This window comes from Saimiri boliviensis, chromosome 16 (genome assembly GCF_048565385.1).
Source record: "Saimiri boliviensis isolate mSaiBol1 chromosome 16, mSaiBol1.pri, whole genome shotgun sequence".
NCBI lineage: Eukaryota > Metazoa > Chordata > Mammalia > Primates > Cebidae > Saimiri > Saimiri boliviensis.
In genome coordinates, this window is record NC_133464.1 from 52,681,212 (window position 1) to 52,690,673 (window position 9,462).

The following is a 9,462-nucleotide window of genomic DNA, read 5'->3' on the forward strand; positions in this document are numbered from 1 at the left end:
TTTATAGCTCACTGCAACCTCTGCCTCTTTGGTTCATGCAATTCTCATGACTCGCCCTCTGGAGTAGCTGGGATTACAAACACTGGAAACCACGCCCAGCTAAATTTTTTATTTTTAGTAGAGATGGGGTTTCACCAGGTTGGCCAGGATCCTATCAATCTCCTGACTGTAAACTGCCTGCCTCCACCTACTAAAGTTCTGGGATTATAGGTGTGAGCTACCATGCCCAGCCAAAGATTTGTTTAAAGCTATCAGAATTGAGCTCTCTAAAAGCTGCATACACTCTTGGTTTTGTTTTGCAGGATTTTCAAAGTTTATAATAATAATTCAAAAATCAAAATGATCTAAATTATAAAAAATGATCTCAGGGTATAAAAATGCCTATAAATTATTTTTCATTTTATTCTTGTAGAAAATTTATTATTTCAAAATATCATTTTTCTAATTCTCCCCAAAATTTCAATGCCTAAAAACTTTGCACATTTATCTATTTTATATTTGTCCTGAGATATTTTTTCTTATTTTTTTTATTCTTTCATAATCAGCCTCTCTATTTGAAGATATTATTGGACTTGGAACATGTCCATTGCTGTTTCTGTGGTATGCATAATAATTTTGTTTTTATCACATGTTTATATAATATATAAATATATATCTTGATTAATACTAATGTATTAATGGTCACTTGTTTTTTTTGAAAAAAATTCTATTATATACATTGTCTGGCATAGTATTAAATTATGTTTGCAGAAGCACTCATGTGATAGTACCGGTCTTCAAAGTAACCACCATGATTTCAAATCATGAAATCAATATGGTCCATCTTATTCGTTTATGTTTTAGCTGTAAAGAACCTCAGAGAAAATTTAGTGGTCATTTGTAGTAACTACTCAATCCTTATTTTTGGAAAGATTTTTCAAATCATAAGGAACTGTTTTACTTAAAATTTTTTTTAGTATATGCGCTGTGTAAGAAGTGAGCACTACTTACATTTTTATTATGTGTATGTAAATACCTTTGCTGTAACCATAAATGGTTCATCTTTCTCTACTTCCCCTTCTCCTTTTCTTAAGCCTCTTTTTGTTCACGTACATTTTTTTCTGCTTTCATTTCATTGTTATTTACTACAGTGTTTTAAACTCTGTTATCCTTGCGCATGTCTTCCAAATCTATTACCACCAATTCTAACCTTGCTTGGAACCTTCATTTATTAATCTCATGGTGATATTTAAATGTATCTAAAATCCAAATTGTCTCTCGTGAAAACTGGCTTGCACTATTTTTTTCCCCTCAAATTTAAAGGTATCATCACCATTTAAACTAGAAACTCTGGATTCCATCTTTGAGGTTTTTTTGTTTTGTTTTGTTTTGTTTTGCTGTTACTCTTCTATATTCATGAAATTTCTGTAGTCCAGGCACTCCATCTGCACATAAATTATTTTAATAATCTCTTAAGTAATTTATTTTTTTTAATCTCTATCACCACTTCATTCACTCTCTAACATGTCATTGTAATTATGGTTTAAAACAAAGAAATAATTACGCCAATTCTGTTTAAGTCTCTTAATTTCCTCTCCCTTTCATATTGGAATAAATACAAATGTTTCCACAGCTTTTCAGATGCTTTGAATATTTTTACCAACCTGCCTCTCTCACCATTCTACAACTTTCCCTTTCCCACGCCATGCAATTTTGTGTACCAATTACTGTCCTCACTGTCTGACAAATGGCTATCCATTGTTCAAGTCCAAACAAACAAAAAAACCAGGAACACACAATTAATTTTATGAATAATAAAAATATCTAGTATTTTTAACATTTTACAATATATCAGGACTTGCTTTAAGGCCTTTATATCTAAAATTTTATTTAATATTTACAGCAACCATATTAAGTAACCCATAATGTTAATAAGAGGCTAAATTTCACCAAAAATCTAGATCTCTCTTTCTTAAACATATCTGAACTTTTTAAAGCTTTGTATGGGCCTCCATGTCTTCACTTATAATAAATGGGTTTAATGATTGAATCCATTTCATAGGGTAGTTACAAAGATTTTATTAGTTATACATCTTAAGCATTGGAACAAAAACTTGCATATGGCACTAATATACACATATATGTGCAATTATTATTAATCACTACTATTCTCTAATGACTCAAATATCATCAGCCCTATGAGTAGTGATATTTGAATCATTAGGGGATAGTAGTGAAAAATAACATAACATAATCTGTTATATTATTAACATAATAAATTGTTAATATTGTTATTAATAATAATCTGTTATGATTACTTCATTTAGAATAAGTTTTTCTATATTTATCTGATACCTCTAATAATTCTATCCATGCAAGCACATTGTATATTTGTATTGTGTTTGTAGCGTTTATCTCTGATTATTCCCAAATTTGGTAATTATATTTTTAAAAATATATTTATTGTACATATTTAATTTTATAGATCTCCAGTGTCTCATCATCAGTGCTTAATAAATGTGTTTATACATAACTCGTGGTTACCTACCTCTCAGTTGTTTAAGGAAGGTAACCAAAGAGCAAGAATGACAGTTAAGCTGATAAATATCGTTTTATAATTGAGTCTCCATCCTGAAGAGAATGTTTTCTAAGACCTCTCAGCCCCTTCATCAGCCGAAATCTTACATGGGAGACATCTGCTTGGTAGCCAGTTTTGATTTTCTGCTCTGTCGCTGCTCTCTGAATTCTAACCAAACATAGCAGCATCATTTCTCACTAATGCTCACCTCTCATCCCTTTAGCAAGTGAGGTGAGATAATTGGCTCACCCTTCTCCCCGACTCTAAAATGTCAATTGTATATCCAAGCAATGTTCTTTATCAAATCAGTTTTCTTAAAGACTTTTCTTATGAGGAACTTGAGATAAGTTCTCTCAAGGGCAAGATAGAGAAATATGACAAGCACTTCAAATTATCATACAAAATAACTTTTGTTTCCCCAACTCTAATTTTGAATGTGTCACAGACAACACAATTCTCTCCAACAAATTTGTAAACTAATAGCATACTCAATATGAAGTAGTCCATAAATGGATATAAAGATGCTTTTTAAGTCATTATTTTGTTTAAGATTCTTTAGTTTGGCATCCTGGTATCCATCTGTAGGACCAAAGTCATCTTAATCATTTCTCTGTATGCAAATAAAACTACTAAGGGCTCATTCTAATATGCCAGAGTTCATGAGGTGAGAATATGAATTAATTTACAATGACTCTTAGAGTATAAAATTAAATTAAGTAGGAAGAGCATAAATATTAAATCAGTAAAACATTGTCAGCACCAGGAATCACTGCTATTTTTATTGCTGTATGCAAAATGTAGCAAACTTTCTCTCTTGCAAGTGAATCTTAATAGTATGTAATGAAAATTCATTCCCTCTCACCTGTTTCTGGTGGAAAGTCATAAGAAAGCAGCCTACAAAACATTATTACCAGCACTGATTGCAACTATCCAAGTCAAGTACTACTACTCAATTAATCTTTCAAGGGGATTACAAATTTGACCTGCCACTTTCTTTTAAATCAAATGTATTTTACTAAATCAGCTATTCTGATATCACTTGAATTTAATACACAAATAATATACCTTATTTTGTTTTTGTCTTCTTCTATATGACCTTTCACTTATGGCTGTATTCAAACATTAAAAAGAAATTCTCACATCAAGAATATGAGAAGACAAAAACAAAATAAGGTATTTTTTTTTCATTTTGTAAGCACATGGTTTTATTGCACAGAATGAACTGAAAGTGGACTCCAGTGGAAAGTGGGCCCTGGCATAATTCAGTGGCCAGTGCCAGGCCCCACCTGCGTTGCTCTTCCAGAATAAAAAGCTCTGGGCAAAGGCTTGACCACTCCTTTGGAAAACAGAAGGCATTTGGGAATAGGTTAAGACATCTCAAGCATAATGTGTTCTAACTGCTCATTCATTATTGCAGTCATCTGTCAGTTGCACATAGTGGTAATAAATGCAATTATTTGGAAAGGTGGGGCATCTTTTATAATCAAGTGTTCACTTGTGGCATTCAGCATATACCACATTCAGCTACATAAGCTATCATAACATAAGTGCCCATCACCTGGGGAGGCTGTGGGGGCAAGGGGCTGGGAGTGCCCTCTCTTGCTAACATATAGCTAACAGAAATTCCTGTTTGAAGAAGGAGGCCCCGTCACCTAAGCAGTTTCTTTTTACATAAAGAGAGAAAAAGTGAAAATTACGTTACCCTGATCCTTGAGCTCCGGGACCCTTCTGAGTCTCTTTGGCTGCTCCGGACGTTTCTTTCTCCCTGCCTTACTTCCTAACTTCCCCTTGGTGGTTTGTCTCCTTCTCTGGAGGCCTGCTGTCTTTCTGGTCTGTGCTGGAGGATTTTTCAGCCTTTTCCGCCTTAGGTTTGCTGGGCTCCTTTGAGAGCGTCTTGTCATCCTCCTTGGCTTTGGCCTCTGTCTTGGGTTTCTCTTCAGGCTTCTTGGCCTCAGTGGCCTTCTCTTCTTTGGTCTCTTTTTTCTCCGGTGCTGCTGCTGCCACCTCCTTCTCTGCTGGTTTGCTGGGTTCCTTGGCGTTGGCATCATCTGGTTCCTTCTTGGCCACCTCTGTCTTCTCTTTGGGTTTAGCATCTTTCTTCATCTCCACCTTGGCAGGAGCCTCCTTCTCTGGGGCGGCTGTTTTTTTCTTATCTTCAGCCTCTTCCTTTTTGGCTTCGACTTTGGATTTGCTGTCCTTCTCTGTTTTTGGCATGGTGGGAGTGTTCTCTTCCGCCTTCTTTGGGGGCTCTTTGACTTTCACCTCCTGGGGCTTCTCCTCCTTCACTGGAGACTTCACCTCTCCCTTCTTTGGCATCCTCCTTCAGGGGAGACTTCGCCTTCTCTGGGGACTTGACCTCCTTCTTGACAGGGCTTTTGGCTTTTTCGGAGGATTTGTCTGCGGGAGACTTTGCTTCCTCCTTTGCTGGAGTCTTGGCGTCTGGAGACCTCACATCAAGAGTCTTGGCCTTCTTAGGGGACTTGGCCTTCTCGGGAGACTTGACTTCAGCTGGGGAGTTTGCTTGTTCCTTCTCTGGGGACTTCGCCTTCTCGGGGGACTTAGTCTTTTCCAGGGACTTGACCTCGGCTGGAGATTTTGCTTCTTCCTTCACCGAGGACTTGACCTCAGCCGGCGGCTTTGCCTCTTCCTTTGCTGGGGACTTGGCCTTCTCTGGAGACTTGGCCTCTATTCATTTTGCGCAGCGCCGATGTCACGTCGCACTTGAGGGCGTCCAGTGTCTCTGCCTGTACCTGCGCCTGCGCGGAGGCGCAGCTCTGGGTCTGGAGGGGCAGCTCGCCCACCTCCTCCTGGTGGTGGCGCTGCAGGTAGCTGCACTCCTCCCACAGCGCCTGCGCCTTCTTCTGCAGTTCCACGCGCCCCACCTGGGCTTCCTGAACCAAGCGCGCGAGCCGCCGCCTTGGCCTCCTGACGCCGCCGGGCCTCGTCGTTGAGGTGCTGGCGCACGTGTGCGATGTCCTCCAGCAGGTGTTCCTGCTCCAGGCGCAGCTGACCGTGCGCCGAGCCCAGGCACAGCACGGCGCCGCGCATCTCGCTGAGTGCGCGGTCGTACAGCTCGCCCATGGCGGCGCGGCCTGCCTGCTGCTGCCGCAGCCGCCGCCTCGCCCTCCAGGCTGCGGTTGTGCACCTCCGGCTGCCGCACCTTGTCAACGTAGCCCGCAAAGCGGTCGTTCAGCGCCTACAACTGCTCCTTCTCACTGCCGCGGCCGCTGCCACCACGTAGCCCTCCGGCCAGTTGCGTATCCAGCGTTTCGGTGCTCTAGGGGGCGCCTGCGCCGTGGAAGAGGCTGGGCGTGGCGGACACGGAGCTCACAGAGTTCCACGAGCCGAAGCCGCTGGAGGAGCCGGCGGCCGAGCGCGTCCTGCCTGCGCCGCCCTGGCCCAGCGCGTAGCGGAGGCTGCCGCCGCTATGCAGCAGCGCGAAAGGGGTGCCCAGCAGCGCATCCGCGCAGCCGAAGCTCATCGTGGCCAGAGCAGGTGTGCGTGGCTGGGCCTGGACAGGAGGTACTTTCTTTCTTTTAATTAATTTTAAGTGCCAAAAATGTCCATTGTATTGGTCAGGGGTGCAGTACAGGCACCACGTAGTTGTCCACAGGAGCTTGAGGGGCCTTGTGTGGGATGTGAGCCGAGGTGGGCACTGGAGACCGAGGCCAGGACTCTCCCTGGGGTTTGGGGGCTTGGCCTGGGTGCGCTTTCTGGACGGACCCTAGGGCTCCGGGGGCACAGTCGTAGAGAGGGAGTGGGGTGGCCATTGGGGATATCAGCGGGGTCCTTGGGGCGCATTTCATTGGTACCGAGAGTCCCGGAATTGTGGGGGGCAAAAAGTCCCTGCAGCCTTGGCTGAGGGGTCACACCGACAAAAGACAGGAAGCTGGCCGCCACACACCCCCGCCGCCGTGGGGCTGAAAACTGCCCAGAAGACGCTGTTCCCGCTGAGCTCCATTGACTACGTGGTGCCCCTGTTTGCTGCCGAGTGGGGCGGAGAGGAGCCCGGCCTGGTGCTCCTCTCCTTGGTGCTGGGCTTCGTGGAGCATTTTCTGGCTGTCAACCGCATGATCCCCACCAACGTGCCCGAGCTTACCTTCCAGCCTAGCCTCACCCCTTACCCTCCTGGTGGTCTCACTTACTTTCCCGTGGCCGACCTGTCCATAATCACTGCCCTCTATGCCCGTTTCACCACCCAGATCCAAGGTGCCATCGACTTGTTCCTCTACCCTCCAGAGGGGGGTGTCTCCAGCCGTGAGCTGGTGAAGGTCTCTAATGTCATATGGAACAGCCTCAGCCGTTCCTACTTCAAGGATTGGGCCCACATCCAGTCCCTCTTCAACTTCATCACAGGCACCAAATTTTAGAGCTCCCGTGTGGCCTTTGTCGTGGTTGGGGTCTACCAGGCCTTGGGTCTCCGGGATGTCCTCCTCTCCCTGTCTGACGATCATGCCTGAGTAGTGTTTGGGCCCAATGGGGAGCAGACAGCTGAGGTCACCTGGTATGGCAAGGGCAGTAAGAACCGCAGGGGCCAGACAGTCAACGCTGGTGTGGCTGAGCAGAGCTGGCTGTACCTGAATGGATCATACATGCACTGTGACCACAAGATGGAGGTGGCGTTCAGGGTGTGTGCCATCAGCTCTTCCATTGACCTGCATACTGACTCATTGGAGCTGCTGCAGGTACAGCAGAAGCTGCTCTGGCTGCTCTATGACCTGGGACACCTGGAAAGGTACCCCATGGCCTCAGGGAACCTGGAAGATCTAGAGGATCTGAAGCCTACTCCTGGCCGGCCAGACCCACTCACCCTCTACCACAAGGGCATTGCCTCAGCCAACACCTACTATCAGGATGAACACGTCTACCCCTGCATGTACTTGGCTGGCTACCACTGTCACAACCAAAATGTGTGTGAAGCCCTGCAGGCCTGGGCTGACAGGGCCACTGTACTGCGGGACTGCAACTACTGCCAGGAAGACGAGGAGATCCACAAGGAGTTCTTTGAAGTAGTAAGTGGTGTTATCCCCAACCTGTTGAAGGAGGCAGCCAGCTTGCTACAGGCAGGCGTGGAGTGGCCGGGGGAGCAGAGCCAGGGCACCCAGAGCCAAGATTCTGCCCTCCAGGACCCTGAGTGCTTTGCCCACCTGCTGCGATTCTATGACAGGATCTGCAAATGGGAGGAGGGCAGTCCCACGCTGTGCTGCATGTGGGCTGGGCCACCTTCCCTGTGCAGTCCCTAGGCCGTTTCGAGGGACAGGTGCGGCAGAAGGTGTGCATAGTGAGCCGGGAGGCCGAGGCGGCTGAGGCAGATCAGCTGTGGGTTGAGGAAGCCCAAGAAAGCCGGTGGCAGGGCCCACGGTGGGAGTCAAAGCCAGAGGAGCCCCCCCCCCCCAGGAAGCCAGCAGTGGACAAGGGCCCGGGTGCCAGCCAGGGTGCGGTGTCAAGACCTCCCCATCCCCCCACCCCACCCCCCATCCCCGAAAACCCCCGGGACAGTCCCTGGCACAGCCCGAGGCCCTGAAGGTGGCAGCACGGCTCAGGCGCCAGCATCCACAGTATCACCACCGCTGGAGGGTCCAGTGCTCACTTTCCAGAGCAAGAAAGATGAAGGGCATGAAGGAGCTGCTGGTGGCCACCAAGGTCAACTCGAGCGCCATCAAGCTGCAACTCACGGCGCAGTAGCAAATGCAGGTGAAGAAGCAGAAGGTGTCTATCCCTGGTGAATACACTCTTTCCTCAAACGGCAGCGCAAAGACCTCTGAACTACTGGGGACTTCGGACCACCTGTGGGGACCCAGGCCCCGCCCTTAGTCCCCCTACTCTGAGCCCATGCTGTGCCCTAGCCCAAGGGGGACAGGCCTCACTCCTACCCGAACCCAAGGCTCCAGGTCCCAAGTACAGTCTACATCAAACCCACGATTTTCTCCAGCTCAGAATCCAGGGCCCTGCCCCAGTCGTTAGAATATAGGTCTCTTCCCAGAATCCCAGCCAACCAATGGCAATCTCACCCTGGGTCCTAATTATCTTTAAAGGCACAACCCCTGGAAACCCAAGCTCCTTCTCACAACAGAGCTGTCACCTAGAGCCAGACCAACGTTACTCAGGGCTGGCTGCTCCGAGCTTGTAGTAGCTGAGGTATCATCCTTAACCCAACGAGCACAGGTTCCGCCTCCAGCCTGGGAGCCTAGGACCCTACTCAATCTCTAGGAGTATGTTTCTGTACTTCAGAATTCCGTATCTTGCAAATCCAAGCCCCCTACCCCCAAAGAACTTGAGTCCTGTTCTAGAATTTGGAAATCTAGCTTCCTCTCTTTCCTATCCCGAGTCTGGGACACAAAATTCCATCCCCAGCCTATGAGCATCCTGAGCCCCGCCCTCTTCCTGACCAAATTGGCCCCAGATCAGAGCAGGACCACCTTTTCGACCCTCTGGGAACCTCTCAGAGGTCCAGCCCATCTTGGAGCATACGGGAGGAAATCTGCAGAGGGTTGGGAGTGGGTAGCAGGAGCCTGATCTCTTCCTGTTTCGTACATAGATATATTTTTTAGTTCCAAGAAAGATGAATACATTTTGTTAAAAAAAAAAAAAAAAAAAAGAAAAGTGCTTAGCTAATGGCTTCTTTGCATCCAAACTATTTATAGCACCACCTTATGCTACCCTGCTTCCTCTCCCTGAACCTGCAGCTGGAGTTGCTCCAAAGGCTGTGGCAAAGGAATTCCCACATAAGAGTGTCCCAAACTCTCCTGAGACGGGGCCAGTTGGGATTACAAAGAAGGAAGCGCTAAACACCAGTGTCATAATTCCAAAGCATTTATTAAGAGAACTTATAGAGATGTAGCATCTTCACGATGGACAAAAAAAGGATGTTCTACCTAGGTGAGTCCATAGCGAGGTGGTCAGGA

At 46.4% G+C, this 9,462-nt stretch overlaps 2 pseudogenes; one reads left to right on the plus strand and one right to left on the minus strand.

Annotated features, from left to right (window-relative positions):
• Positions 1 to 4,327: 4,327 nt before the first annotated feature.
• LOC101033373 (uncharacterized) lies at positions 4,328 to 6,038 on the minus strand (annotated as a pseudogene).
• A 78-nt stretch (positions 6,039 to 6,116) lies between these two features.
• Positions 6,117 to 8,322, plus strand: LOC101033052 (menin pseudogene; annotated as a pseudogene).
• The last annotated feature ends 1,140 nt before the right edge of the window (positions 8,323 to 9,462 follow it).